Source organism: Palaemon carinicauda, chromosome 21, assembly GCF_036898095.1.
Source record: "Palaemon carinicauda isolate YSFRI2023 chromosome 21, ASM3689809v2, whole genome shotgun sequence".
Taxonomy (NCBI): Eukaryota; Metazoa; Arthropoda; class Malacostraca; order Decapoda; family Palaemonidae; genus Palaemon; species Palaemon carinicauda.
This window is the reverse complement of record NC_090745.1, coordinates 92115775-92125774: the sequence shown is the minus strand read 5'-3', so window position 1 is coordinate 92125774 and position 10000 is coordinate 92115775. Positions and strand designations below refer to the sequence as shown.

Genomic DNA, 10000 nt, shown 5'->3' with positions numbered 1-10000 from the left:
ATTATATTTTTTAGTTACACTTTGATAACATTATGCGGATACATAATCGGTGTATTTCTTTACCGGTAAATATCAAGCTCGGAACTGAATAATGTTTAAAATATAACGTTCAAGTTAATAGACCTACATGGTAAGCCAAATTATTTTACCTTAACCCTCTTTGTTACCATATATTCATGAAAAAAAGAAAGGCGAAAGCAATTTCAAGTTATTGGTGTTGGAGAAGGCATTTGGAGGACGAAATAGCGGCAAGAACGAATCCTATGTGAGTTGACGCGACCCTACCACGAAAATGACCATATCATGATGCTTCCGTCTCTCCAACTATCAAGAGAGAGAAGGCAAGCGCTTTCACTTTGGAGTTCCTTTTTCTTTACACATCTTTTTTTTTTTGTTTTTTAATCCTGTCCCTTGACTTTGGTTCAAAGACGGGCACAAGTTCGCGAGTTTAAGCTCATTGTTATTTTTCTCAAGAACCCGTCGGGATTATAGTCTTCTTTTTTATATAATTTACATTCTGTACATTTTATATCCAGTCATGCTTTTTCTTCAGTATTTGAATCCAGTTTCAAGACTTTCTTAAATGGTAATAATATGGATTTGAATTTTTATAATTAAGATTATTGTTAAAATACTTTAACGACGGAAGTTTTTTTACATCAATCCAATACAAATACTACTACTATTATTATTATTATTATTATTATTATTATTATTATTATTATTATTATTATTATTGTAGTTACTGTTGTTGTGATTTAAATGGAAACCATAATTATACAAATAAAAAGAATATATTAGTAGTATTATTTTTGTTTGTAATCATAAAAATGGCTATTGTTAATATTAATTTTACTATCATTATTATTAGTATTAATTTTGTTATTACTATTAATTTCATTATTAGTGGTAATAGTAGAAATTTTATTATTACTATTGGTTATATAATTACTTTCTATTATTATTATTATTATTATTATTATTATTATTATTATTATTATTATTATCAATAATAGGAAGATCATTAACAGCGGTATTGTAGCAGCATATTTATTTGGCCGCCATATTGAAAATTATAATAATTTTAATAATAAAAATATTAGTAAGCTTATTGTCATCACAACTACAGTACTATCCTATAATTATTATTACTTTTATTATTATTATTATTATTATTATTATTATTATGATTATTATTATTATATTATTATTTTTTCTTTTTTAATCTTAACAGGAGCAGCCCCTGCAATAACAACCTGTAGATGAAGTATGAGTTGCATTAACGGTAAGTAGTAGTATTATTATTATTATTATTATTATTATTATTATTTGGGTGTATGTATGATAACGGCCACCTGTATGTAGGATGATGGCTAAGAATACAGCAGAATAAGGGGGATCACAGGGGGTGCTAACCCCCTATTAAGACAGTAAAGACATCACATGTAGGTTAGGGTAGGGGTTAGGAAGTTTAGGTCCATTCTTATACACATAGGAGGAAGTGGCCGCTTTTGTACAAAGGCTCCTTATTATTATTATTATTATTATCAATATTATTATTATTATTATTATTATTATTATTATTATTATCATCATCATCATCGATTTAGCAAATCGGAAAGCTGATCGCGCTTCTCTATCTCTTATGCAGATATAAAGTGTTTGGTATTTTGAAAATCATGCTCTCACCGATAATTAATATTTTCCATGTTATGCTTTATGAACATTTCCTCTGTTTGTTGAGGAGCGGAAGCTTACAGAATAGGAAACCGAAATAAGAGTGTTGGGAGGGCATAAGATTTAATGATGAGAACGCGGTGATTTTACAAAGCAGTGAATGGGTAGTTATTCTAACCTTGATCTCTAGATCTAATTTTATGTTTCGATGGTTCTTGCTTTTTTTCTTTTTTTTTTTTCATACAAAAACGGTTTTTGGCAGAGTAAATTTGTTGAAATTTTTTTGTTTTCTACGAGCCCACCCGTTCCCGATGTATCGGAGCTGTTCGGTTTTATATGCGTCGTTATGTGTCGGGCTTTTATATATTTTCTGTTTTTGTTCGTTTTTTCATTGTAATTTTTTAACTAAGCTATTTGGCTTTATCTTCGTTATCCTAATTATTTAGAACAGTAAGTCATGTTTTGGGGTTTTTTGAGGGCTTCATTATAAGATGTAATTAGATTATCAGCGCAGGTAAAACTATACCGATTCATGCTTTTTACTTCCTGGTACATTTGAAATGATATTTTTAAGTCCGATATGAATTCAAGATTTGTTTTTCAAGGTAATATCTGTATCTATCTATCTATCTATATATATATATATATATATATATATATATATATATATATATATATATATATATATATATATATAAGGTGATAGAAAGCCTATATATATACATTATAGTATACATACCTATATTGACTGTTCTTGTTAGATTAAATTTCATTTCTTTCGGCTACCCCTTATATTTATATATATATATATATATATATATATATATATATATATATATATATATATATATATATATATATATATATATATATATATATATATACATGTATGTGTGTGTACTTTTATCTTTATCGTTGTGAGCTTCTCATAGTTGAATTATTTACCAATTAGTTTATTATTATTATTATCTTCATTAAAACGAGTTCTCGTTATTAGTTTATTTTACATTTCTTTTACATTCAAACTCGTAGATGTTTCCTTTCGGAAATATGTAGAAACCGAATTATCAAGTTGATTCAGCTATAAATAATAATTGATGACGCTGTAAGTTTTTATTATTATTATTATTATTATTATTATTATTATTATTAATGTTGTTGTTGTTGTTGTTAGTCTTTTAATTTTTACATTATTGTTCAAGATAATGTTTTACGTCGCTTATCAGTAAATATTAGTGAGAGTAACTTTAAGTTCATCACAACTCTTATTATTCACATATTATTTTAACTCCAAATTTTGTATGTTCTCTCGCTAAGCCATCGCTTGCTTCTCTCTCTTAAATTAGAATTTTTAGGATTATAAAGAAATATTTTATTATTGGGGAATTATATATATATTTAATCCTTTATTATAACTTCATTTGCATTTTGCCCTTTTTAGGCTGTTATTGTTTATTTCAACGCTACACACGCTCACACAAACAAACACGCAAATATTTATGTCTATATTTTTTTCCAAATTTTAAAAAATCGTGTTCATGTTTTAGGGCAGAGGATTATGCGTTTTTCCTTATCGTTTCTATTTGGTATCTCTTCATATTTTTTCTTGTGTGGGAGAGAACCTCTTTGGTATTACAAGGTTCGGATGCTGTGATGCGGCGGACTGTCGTGTGCGAGTCTGACCGAAGCGGAAAAGTGCCGGAACTATTATGAAAACTAATTTCTACATATGAAGTTGCATCCTGTCTTATTGAATTTCGGGAATGGGCATGAAAACATTTTGGAAATATAGGTAAGAAACAGTGCTATAACTGTAGCCGTTCCCTTATGCGCAATTGCATCGCTAAGTTGCTGTTGACAATTATTACCAATACCTTTTGCGTTACTGCTCTGTAATCAAATTGCACCATAAGTGAGTAGAATTATTACCAGTCTCACTTTCTCCCTATTACTTCTCCATTTTATTCTTTTCTTTTGTTGGGAATGAAGAGCACCAATCGTTTGCCCAGTTTTAATGCTCTAGGTTTTATTTGAACCAAAATAAAAAGCCTACAAAAATAAAACGCCAACCTATTTATGCATTTCTTATTCGTTCGAAATGTTTAGTTAACCTTTTCGTATAGGAATCGAAGAAATAACTAAAGGAAAATTGTATCGAATTCGAAACTGATCTTGGAATTACATCAGAATTATTCAGACAATTATATGAGCCTGGGGCTTACACCGTGGCTCTAAATATGCTTCTTGCCGCACATAACGACCCGCTAAGGTAATATCTAGGGTCTTATTTTATCGTATTTTGTGTGGGGTTGGGGGATTTCAGGTACACGTAGCTTCTGGAAATATTTTCGAAAACAAGGTTATAATGGGTCATGGGATTTTATTAGGCTAATGCATATAAAGGGATATTATTCTGCAAAGGAACAAGGGGCTAGCAAAGCCGCAAACATGTATTACAAGAGCCTTTGCTCCCCAATGCCTCCTAGCGGAGAGAGACTAGTGGTCGGTGTATTGGTGGGCCCTGTCTCTCTCCCTGGCCTCTCTCTTTCCCTCTCTCTCTCTCTCTCCTACGTCTTTCTCTTGTCCCTCTTTCGCTCTTGGTCTCGGGGAGGAAGAGCTTGCCGGTCGTTAAGGTGATCAAGAGGCTCCGCCCCCATCAGCCAGGTCTACGGTGCTGCCCTCTGGAAGCCACGCACGCTACCAGCGCAAGGGACCGCCCGCCACCCACCTCGTCCGTCCCTCGGGTGGAAAATCGGGCGCTCGGAGGGCAATAAAATTCTTGCAGGGTTACTTCTGTGTTGGTCTTGCATACACTCTACCCTCCTTTATTTGCGGAACGTAAGTACAGTTTTCTGATCCTTTTCTGTACTTGTTTCATCCTAAAATATTACAGGTGAGTTTTAGGAGTGAATTGAAAATCTTTTTGTGAGTGTTACTTATAGATATACGTATGTAAAAAAAAAAGGAAGAGGATAAACTGTCACAACCGTGAGCTAGAAAGCATCACCGCGCATGAGTGTACAATCGTAGGTGTAAGGCCTAGATGACGTTTAGTTTTTTAATGTGACAGGTCTTTAGGCTGGACGACCCCGAGTAGGTTGGCTCTGAAGCTCCTCTGTGCTGACATCAAGCAAGGGGTAAATGGATCGTTGGCATGTGCGGCCTGTATGGGAAATGTCCACCTCCACGCATTCCCAATTGTTTGAATTTTGTCGTTCATGAGGAATGGGAGGGGGTGGAGGGATCGAGGGGTTGTCTCGCGATTATGGGCCGACAGGGGCGGGGGCTGGGGTGGCCGCCAAGAGTAGGCGGTGGCAGGGATTGGGATCTGGGGGAAGGGGGGTTGGCAGACGGAAGGGGGACTATTGCTTCGGTAATCAGCATGTGCATTTTAGACCCAAGAACGGAGCTCGGCTGAGGCTGGCTTTACAAGGAGACGACGAAAGGGCCACTGGGGCCACCACAAGGGTTGAAGGGAAGCATGTGTGGCCTTAGGGCCCTCCTTCTTTTGCTCTGCACAACCACACTCTAGGTGCAGGAGAAAAGAACTGGATGGGGGGATGGTGGCGGAGGCGGCCGTTGAGATGGGTCAAGAGAAGGAGGAGGAGTAAGAGGAGTGGATGCTGGTGAGGAAGGAGGAGGCGGAATAGTTATAGAAGGAAGAAGAGTAGGAGTAGGAGTAGCAGCATCAGTTGTAGTAGTGTATGAGGGTAACGTGCCCTAACATGTTCATGGGCCCATTGCGACAAAACGGCGATTAACATTCCCATGGAGCCTCTGGTCAAACTTACGACTTCGGATAACCGGGAAATAAATTGATGAATATTTAAAGGCGTTGCAGCAGCGGTCGAGGGAACACATGAAATGAATTTACAATTTATCTATCCCCGTGGTATCGCACATTTGCCTGGGCTATAAGTGCTGTGTTCCAGAGCCTGAACTATGTTACTGGACTTAGAGAAGTTAGGGCATGTTCCTCCCGGGCAACAACTCTCATTCTCGTGTATCAAAGTCCCCAGGCATTAGAGATGGCTTAATGCGCCTTCTATCTTTATTCTCTCTGCTCCTCTCCTCTTCCATCTCACTCTTCCTTCTCTTCTTCCTTCCCTTCCTCATGCCGAGCTTCAATATTTACTCACTATTACCCCCTTTCTTTCACAGGTGTTTTGTTTACATTTTGACTGTGTTTAAACAAGGCTACATTTGTTTTGGTTCAGACATGAAGAATTCAGCTTTCTGCACTTGAACATTTTATTCATCGTAGAATGGCTCCATTATCGGATTATCAGATTCAACCATTTGAGATTTTTTGACACACACACATACATACATACATACATACATATATATATATATATATATATATATATATATATATATATATACAAACATATATATATGTATATATATATATATATATATATATATATATATATATATATATATATATATATATATATATATATATGACAAAATATTACGTAACATCTCAGTGTATATATATGTGTGTGTGTATTCATGTATGTATATATATATATGTATATATATATATATATATATATATATATATATATATATATATATATATATATATATATATATATATATATATATAATATGCAAAATATTCCGTAACACGTCGAAGCATGTTTACTCACTCATCTTAGAATTATCGAACTATATCTTTTTCACCTGACCCTCCGTCCCTTCGCATCCCACTCCATTTTCCAGGAAAATAAAATAGTCATGTATTAGCCAGTGTTATCCAGCGCCACATTTATAAATGCACCTCATTTGATGTTAAGACTACGAGCGCCCCACCTGAGCCCCCTATCCAGCTTGCCAAATACAGATAACATGCTGAGCAGTTGCTTTTATAATTGGATATAAGTGAGGTCTGTATTCCTAAGGTGAACGTTGGATCAAAGTTAAGGATAACGCCGAAGGAGAAATTTCTTAAGTGCGGAGTACGTGTGTTAGGACACAGCACGAATGGCCCTAACCGCGCTCCCTCCTTCGTATGCTCGTCCTCCGCCTACCAGACCTCCAAATTAGCTCGTCTCGCTTCATAATCTTAAAGGTTGTAATTTCTAGCATAATTGGAGTGGACTCTAGTTAGCTAATTCAGAATCTGAGAATACCATAAACGACACGTTTTACCAATTATTGGTGTTGCGTTTATTGAATTTTATAGCTAAATAATTCTGTTTGGCTCATTTACGTTTTTATATCAAATTACATTCAAGTAACAGAGGGTTGAATCTAAATTATGAAAATTTAAGGCCTTGATTGCAAAAAGGCTCCACGCGTAGCTTGCGGGTATATATATACAGTATATATATATATATATATATATATATATATATATATATATATATATATATATATATATATATATATATATATATATATATATATATAAATATATATATATACATATATATACGTATATATACGTATATATATATATATATATATATATATATATATATATATATATATATATATATATATATATATATATATACACGTCTATATATTATGGATAAGTCTATATACTTAAACAAGGATCAAAGATTCCCTTTGTCGGAGACATACTAATATTTTCTCCTGGAAAAATCTAAGGTAAATATCTTTTAAATATAGAATGAAATAGAGTTGCTTAATAATAGGGATTAAACAAAATGTTTTTAATGAGAGCAACAAAGAGCTTTTGATTTAATTTGTGTGTATAAAATTTAGAGGATAATACTGATGACGGCCTTTGAGATCTTGCCTATACGTGAATTCAATTGACAGACGATTTTAAGTTATGGATTACAAAATCAATATTGGTTGCATCGATTAGATGTCAGAAGTCATCTTTTTTGGGAAAGATAATGATGTGTTAATTTTTTTTTAATTGTGTTTTGAAATTAGGGAGAATTTATATCAGAAAATTACTGAATCTATGAGGTCCTGATAACTTGTTTCTTACTTGATTGTTGATTCACTTAATTTCATTATTACACGGTTAAAACAGGATTTCAGTATGCCTCAATGTTGTTTATTGATTATATATATATATATATATATATATATATATATATATATATATATATATATATATATATATATATATATATATAATGTGTGTGTATGTATATATATATATATATATATATATATATATATATATATATATATATATATATATATATAATGTGTGTGTATGTATATATATATATATATATATATATATATATATATATATATATATATATGTCTATATATATACATATATATATATATATATATATATATATATATATATCTATATCTATATATATATATATATATATATATATATATATATATATATATATATATATATATATATATATATATATATATATATATATATTGTATATACTCTGTTATATTTGTTTCCTTATATACATATACCTATATCTTTAGACTCCTATTTAAGATTATTATTAAGCCCATGCAGCCTCGCAACGTTATAGAAAAGTTTAACTAATAATATAGACTTTAACCCAGATTCAGTTGTAGTAAGGAAAAGAAAACAAATGTCCCTGACTGAAAGCCAACAGGTGTATAGACTCCTGCAATCCGTATGCATAAAGGCACTTGTGGAAGGAAGGATGATATCGAAATCTGACGAACGAGCATCAAGTCATTGGTATGCGCCAGTGACATTTATTACCCCTGTCCTGCCTTGCCGTGAATCTATCAAGTTTATATGCGCTTAGGCATACTTACTAACGACATAACGGCCATTATGTTAGGTTATATGTGCTCCAGGGATTGATTTATTACTTACGAGACTGAAATTTCAAATGAGGATGTTCAAAGAAATCCGGTTAACCTCTCAGCAATGTAGGGAAAGTTTAAGTCGGTTTCTTTGAAGAGTTTTATTTTCTAGGCCCCTAGTACTTTAGCAATACTAAGTTACGCGGTTTGTAGAAATGTTTGGACCAAATTCGACATAAATTAACAAAAGCACTATTAAAAACATGAAAATCTAATGTGATTCTTTATTTGATCCATCAGATATTTAAATGATATGTTTGATTTAGGTTATATTACTGCTAGATTTCTATGATCGAATAATTAACGGTCGTTTTTAGTAAGCCTGCATTTACATTTTTTTAGGTAACCATTTTCAATCTAAACTGCTTACTATATTTTGAACTTATTTGATGTTTATTTCAGATCACAGCATATCTATCACTCTCTTAAAAGTGTTGAAGTTGGAATGTGGATTGATTCCTTTATCGCAAGAGTTTTGTGTGTGTGTGTGTGTGTGTGTGTGTGTTTGTGTGTGTGCGTGGATGGTAATGAGATATTTTGGGAAAGGAAAATTTCCTGGCTATGGGAGTATGAATTCGTAATGATAGTAGGCAGAAGAGAAGGAAATTAATATAATTGAAAAACGTTGTAGATTTTCAGCAGTTTAACCATAATACTCTTTGATTTAAGGAATTAAAAAAAAAAAGCAATCGTCTTTTATGAAGGTCATTTAATTAGACTGATGACGTCTCAGTGGCGGTTAAGGTCTTTTAGTGATGGGAAAAGTAATGTCTGTGGTCGTTTCGTTTGTTTGTGGAAACCTTTTGGTAAAGAAACGATTACTCAAAATACTACGATGCATTTTTGCCGAAGATAATGTTCACCATGTTGCCAAAAAGAAAATAAATGAAAGTAACACTGTTTCTGTCACAAAATACAAGATGTCTCAGCTCAGCGAGAAGATATAAAATGAAAGATGATATTGATATAGGATATGCGATAATGAGAGAGCAGCGCCTGTTAGCATTGAGCCAAGTATCACTCCTCCCTATTGCTCATACTATATTACTCATATTATGATGCTGTTTTCCTATTGTCCCTCTATTCCTTAGTCTTTTCTTTATCACCTTGTTATCGCTATCACTACAGGTCAATCAGCATTACACAAAGAAAATAGTGAGACATACTAATGATTCGTAATTTATTATGTTAAATTTTGAATAATATATCCAATTTCCTATTCCCAAACTACATTTTACTGTTTATTCATATTTCCGCAATATTTTTTTTATCCTAATTACAGTTATTCGTCTTCATTAAGCAGAAAATCATGATGATGTATATGGAACATCGATAATACTGGTGTCCTCGTTTTTATGTTACCTAGACATTTCGACCGTAATTTACTTCTTATAAAGTATCACGAAACAGAATGTTTGCCATGAAAAGCAAACGAACAAACCAATGGAGCAAGCGCAAAACCATGAAACACCTGACAAGAACAGTTGCTTGTGATTCAACTGCTAATCAT

At 32.6% G+C, this 10000-nt stretch overlaps 1 protein-coding gene and 1 long non-coding RNA gene across 11 annotated transcripts in view; one reads left to right on the top strand and one right to left on the bottom strand.

Moving 5' to 3' along the window:
- The window catches only part of LOC137615324 (homeotic protein ultrabithorax-like), a 1252187-nt gene that overhangs the window by 119959 nt on the left and 1122228 nt on the right, over nucleotides 1–10000 (top strand). For 3 of the 10 annotated variants that reach the window (XR_011039220.1, XR_011039219.1, XM_068345100.1), the window contains exon 1: nucleotides 4331–4515. The gene's annotated coding sequence lies outside the window, so the exon portion shown is untranslated. Of the gene's footprint in view, nucleotides 1–1234; nucleotides 1286–4330; nucleotides 4516–10000 lie in introns of those variants that run through there. The other 7 variants (XM_068345106.1, XM_068345099.1, XM_068345097.1 and 4 more) reach the window with 6 other exon arrangements.
- LOC137615327 (uncharacterized) overlaps nucleotides 1–10000 on the bottom strand; it is a 68776-nt gene that overhangs the window by 48240 nt on the left and 10536 nt on the right. The gene's annotated exons all lie outside the window — the stretch shown is intronic.